The sequence below is a fragment of the Hordeum vulgare genome, chromosome 7H, assembly GCF_904849725.1.
Source record: "Hordeum vulgare subsp. vulgare chromosome 7H, MorexV3_pseudomolecules_assembly, whole genome shotgun sequence".
NCBI lineage: Eukaryota > Viridiplantae > Streptophyta > Magnoliopsida > Poales > Poaceae > Hordeum > Hordeum vulgare.
The window spans coordinates 631,920,530-631,925,753 of NC_058524.1; the positions used below are offsets into that span (position 1 = coordinate 631,920,530).

A 5,224-nucleotide genomic window follows, 5' to 3' on the forward strand; every position below is an offset into this window, starting at 1 on the left:
ATTTATCACGATGTGTCCTAGTGCAATAAATGAGATCAGGAGCGAGAACATGGGATTTCATCGGAATGCTTAAAAGGGGTGCTTGCCTTGTGGATCAGCGGAGGGATACACTCCTTCAGTTGGATACTCCCGAGTATCCTGTGGAGCGAAGCCTACCAATACAAACAATCACAATCAATACACGTCAAATGCAACAATATGATCCATGATCATGGCATGACATGGATATGATGGATGAGCTAATGCATCTAATATTGAATTGGTTGAAGCTGGTTTGAATCAAAGATTCAAATGCTACTTCAAAAAAGGTATTTTTAAATTACCTTTAAATGATTTGACCTGATTCTTAGGTATAGCTTGTTCTATCATGCATGAAAATAACACCAATGGATTTCTTGAATTTTTCTGATAAATTTTCATATATAAATTATTTTAATCTGAGTTACAGATTAATTTCTATGATTTTTCGACGTTTATAACTATTTCTGAGATTTTATTTAAACCAAAATTAGAATTACTGCATCAACATGACATCACCAGGAGAAACTCCACACGTCAGTGACACACGCACTAACTGAGTTATATTTAAACTATAGTCCTAATTATTGGTGTTGGGCCCACTGGTTAGTGGGTGTTTAGGGTTAGATAAATTAATTTATTCCGTTTAATTTAAATCCTAACTAACCAAAGGCTGGTCCCACATGCCAGAGATACAAGGATCAAACCACCTGGTCAAACCGGGTCAGCTCACCGGCGTTGGGCCACCGATGGCACCAGGAACGGCGGAGGGGGTCAGAAACCCACCTCCAGCGACCATTTGGCCGGAGACCACCTACAGAACGGCCTCTAGCCCGCACATCCATTTGAGTAAGCCATAGGGGATGGGGTGGCCGGAGACATCGTCGGCGATGACCTAGGCGGCCACCGGAGCTCGGCCCTCGTCGAGATCGACGATACAAAGCGCGAAAGGACCGGAGCTAAGCACCTACGACACCTACGCGACAACGCGAAGCCATTGGTGGCCTCGGTTAGGCTCGAGGACCACCGAAACCTCCCCGACGATGAGCTCCCGCAGTAGAGCTCTTCGGTAGTCGGTGGAAACGGCAGCTACGGCTCGCGAATGAAGGGGCAAAGGGGAGAAATGGGTTCTGCAGCTCACAAGGGTTGCAAAGGCGTCGAGAGCGGGCTCGAAGACGGCCTGACGACGGAGAATTCGACGGCGGTGACCTCGGTAACCTTAGAAAGAAAACGATGGCGGGACGGCGATTGGAGGTGCCTGGCTTCGGTTCCTCTGGCGTGCAGCTGCGTGGCGTCAAGGCGAAGCTACTCAGCACCTCGGGGACAAGAGGGAACGGCGGGGGCGACCTAGCGACGGCGAGCCAAAGGTGCGGCCATGAGGGAGAGAGGTGAGAATAATTTCGTATTCATAAAATTTATTATCATGATTAATTGACAACATTCTGGATTTTTACGTCAAATGTTTTAACCCATTAACATCAGTGGTACATCTACATCACAACTAGATATTTTTTTTCATATGTGAGTAATCGGTTGTGCTCGTCCAGCAGGATGAAGCTGCAAAGAAAACAATTGGTATATCAGGCTGTGGCTGCATGGCACAAAGGGGTAACTCGTAACATTTCACTCATGTTGTAAATCTCGCCCCAAGAAAGCATACTCCGCATGCATTTTTTTCATATATACCAGAAGATGTGCCATAAAGTAAATATTCTAGTTTTTTTAAATGATAATATATAACAATGAGATGATACAAAGTGTCATTACAAAGACGTAACGGTGTTTGATGTGTAAAGTGGGCAATAAATTTCTCTACTGGACCATCCTTGGGTACCGTGAGAAAAACAATAGGCCTTGTGCATGAAAGGAGGGAGTATTTATTTTGAAAAGGAAGTTGAAACCGCCAACCTCTGCATACAAGGATGCCCCCAACCATTGTTGTTATATTATTCGATAGATTCTCACAAAAGAATTACATGGATCAACCCAAAGCCACCTTCATGACGGTTTGTCACCGCACCTATATGTTTGATTATGTGCCCTAACCTCGCAATAACACATACCATCTAATCTGGTGGCCTCACAAAGCCACCCAACAATGAGTCGAGAGCACCGGCCGGTCTAGCAGACCCTCAACACGCACCACATACGCCTGCACTAGAATCCAACGACGGCATCTTTCATGGTCCCGTCTTCAAGAGTGATCAATGCCTTTACCTTGCAGGACCCAACTATCATCGACGCCACCACGATGCCACACCCCCGATACCATCATGCATGTGTCTATCATTGAGTATGCACGACGCCATACCATCGACACCCGACATCATCGATGTGGTATATGCAACACCGCTCCACCTGTTGGCCACTCCAGCCAGCACTTGCTCCAAAACAATGTGCCTAGGAGGGAGAACGACACCGAACGTCCAGTTATCATCCCATCTAGTAGATCCATATCTAGTGTTTCCCCCGGAGCAGCCGAAGCGAGGTGACGTCGAAGCCTTTTACCAAGAAATGACACCTAACACTTTGCCATCATCCGGCATGGCCGAAATCAGTGTTGTTTTCACTGGCAGTCATGCCACTCCAAACCAATGGATGGCTAGATCCATGTGGAGCCGCAACATAGAGCTTGCGCAGCCGCTAGAATGCAAGCAGGAAACTACATCATCCCTCTTTGGTCCCTCTATGCATCGTCGAATGGACCAAGGCCGGACTCAACAACGGATCTAGGAGGAAATCAGATCTATGGAACACCGATGCTAACCATCTCCAAGAAGCACGCTAGAGATCCTGATAGTCCATGGACGTGACAACTAGCGCACATCCAGGGGCGTCACCTAGGCCGCCGCACGTGATCTCCCTGTTCGCGCCGCCCTAGTCACACCAGTGGGCCACCATCATTACCATCCTCCCCGGTACCTTTGGAACAGGGCCTGCTGTCAGGCTGCCACCACCATCATGGTCAATGCCGGTGACAGCGACATAAGGGGCCTTCGACATAGCTGCCTTTTGGCGGTGCTAGCATAGGGCCCGTGGAGTCAACATGGGGTGCGACGTGAGGGGTATGTCTGGGAGGAGGATGGGATCGGGAGGAGGACGAAGTCTACACGAGGGTGGCAGTGGTAGGAGGAAATCAGGAGGACATTACACTATATGGTGTAATCTGGAGGAGGGTGGTGGTGTCACACAAAAGGAACATGAGTATATACTTAATTTGATGTAATTGTGAAGTTGTGTGCATTCGGTGTTGTTTAAGCCAGCTGGCCGGCCGTTGAGTATGTGTGTCTCATTCTTATCCATCTAATCACATGCACTGCAATATTTTTCTGGTATTAATTAAGTCCATCTATTTGTAATATATTCTCTACGTAGCTATTTACATGAAAAAATAATTAATTAGCAGTTGATCCAACTGCTCCATTAGGGGACTCTTTGTCCTGGTCAATAGGCAATTATGTTCTCAGCCATGACTCTTGTATAGTGTTTTAGTGTCCTCCAAACAGCAAGCCACACAATCCCAAGGGAAAAAAAGTCTGATAGCAGCCAAAAATCAAACAAGTTTCCTTCTCGACATTGTCTTTCCTGCTAGGATTCAGAATCCTACTTGGTATGACGTTCTTAATTATTTCATGTAGTCCAAAATGCTGAAAATTATCAAAACTCTTCCGAGAAAATTTAAATATGGAGCATGCATAGACTGACAACAGTAATCAATTTCCAATAAAATTGGCAAGGGCGCAGACAATATATAAATGTATTATAACATACGTGCACGCTACATATCATTGTGGACACTCTCTATGGCCTTATTACAAGCAGCAAGAGCAAATAAATAGGCTTGTGAGCTGACACACATGCACAAATGCATAACATATATGTAATTCAGACAAACACATGGTTCAACCAGAGTTGTCCCCAAACATTCAACAATTTATTGTAGGTAAACATTAACATAACTTGACCATAGCTTGAAGCAATGCATCATATGCATGTGAATGGCATCCATACTAGTAGCAGTGCACGCATATCATTTTATTCTACTCCTCCCATCGCGACATTGGCTCCCATTTCTTCCATCTTAGCAACAACTATCAAATTGAAATATTGAACTCCAATTAGCTCATGAGTTAATTTTGCATGGGAAGAGAATATAAGATGTATGTTTGTCGAAATTAATATGATTGAAGTTTTGAGATGGGACATGAAGTCAATCAAGTACTTTAATGAAAAATCATGGAAGGTTATACATATGTATTAGTCCACAAGACAATACATAGCTTGCATGCAGATATATCAAAGACATTGCACAAAGTTAGTTCAGTGAATTTACCCGAATCGGCAAGAATACAGGGGAAACAACAAGTGTTCTTGCATATTATGTCGGAGCCACCTGCGGCAATACAAGCAAAACAACATGCTTTTGCCCGGGCACTTACACAGCAGCTACATTGTGCTGCGGTGGTCGAGTGAACAGCGATGCTCAATATGAGCAGGCACATGATCGCCTTCAAAGTGGTAGTGCCAGTGAGCATCCTCTTGCCCTCCATTGTCTCCTTTTGTTGTTGCTACCTGTCTTGGTTACCAAGCTAGGTTTGTTTGTTGTGTGTTGAGAGATGCTTCTTGAATGGTTGTTGCACCTACAATTTATAGGCAGTTGAGTTGTGTTACGTTATGATGGGAATAAGGTGTGAATGGGTGGGAATCAAGTATTATTCGATGTGTCACTGAAGATAATTAATGACTTAGTTTGGAATACATGATGAACGTTGGCTTTATTTTTGTACTCGCCGCGCTCAGATGGAGCTGGATGATAACTAGCGAGTCTAAACTATATATGATTATAGGATTAGTGTCATTTGTGAGTGCATGGATGTGTGTTTTTTATATTTTTAACCGGCAGGCCTTCTGTGACTAGGAGTACGGCTCGTTCTTATCCATCTATTCATATGCACTACAGATTCAATGAACTCGCAAGGATTTATTAATTCCATCGATCATACAAGTTGGACCAATTGGTGGTTGATGCAACTTATGCATTGTCCTACTTGTATCAAACTTGTTTTATGTGACACGGAAAAATAGGATATAGTGATATAATGCAATGCACCGGGATTATCCTAAACATGGGAAACAATTCAAAAATGTAAAAATTGCACACATAGTCCCTTCAGTTGTCATCGTTTCGATAGAAATATTAAATTTG

The 5,224-nt window shown here is 44.1% G+C and overlaps 1 long non-coding RNA gene across 1 annotated transcript; it reads right to left on the reverse strand.

Moving 5' to 3' along the window:
* Window positions 1-3,761: 3,761 nt before the first annotated feature.
* Window positions 3,762-4,624, reverse strand: LOC123412175. The gene is made up of 2 exons (XR_006613436.1): window positions 4,352-4,624; window positions 3,762-4,109 (listed from the first exon to the last, which is right to left on the reverse strand). It is a non-coding gene; the product is annotated as an uncharacterized LOC123412175 (long non-coding RNA).
* Between the last annotated feature and the right edge of the window lie 600 nt (window positions 4,625-5,224).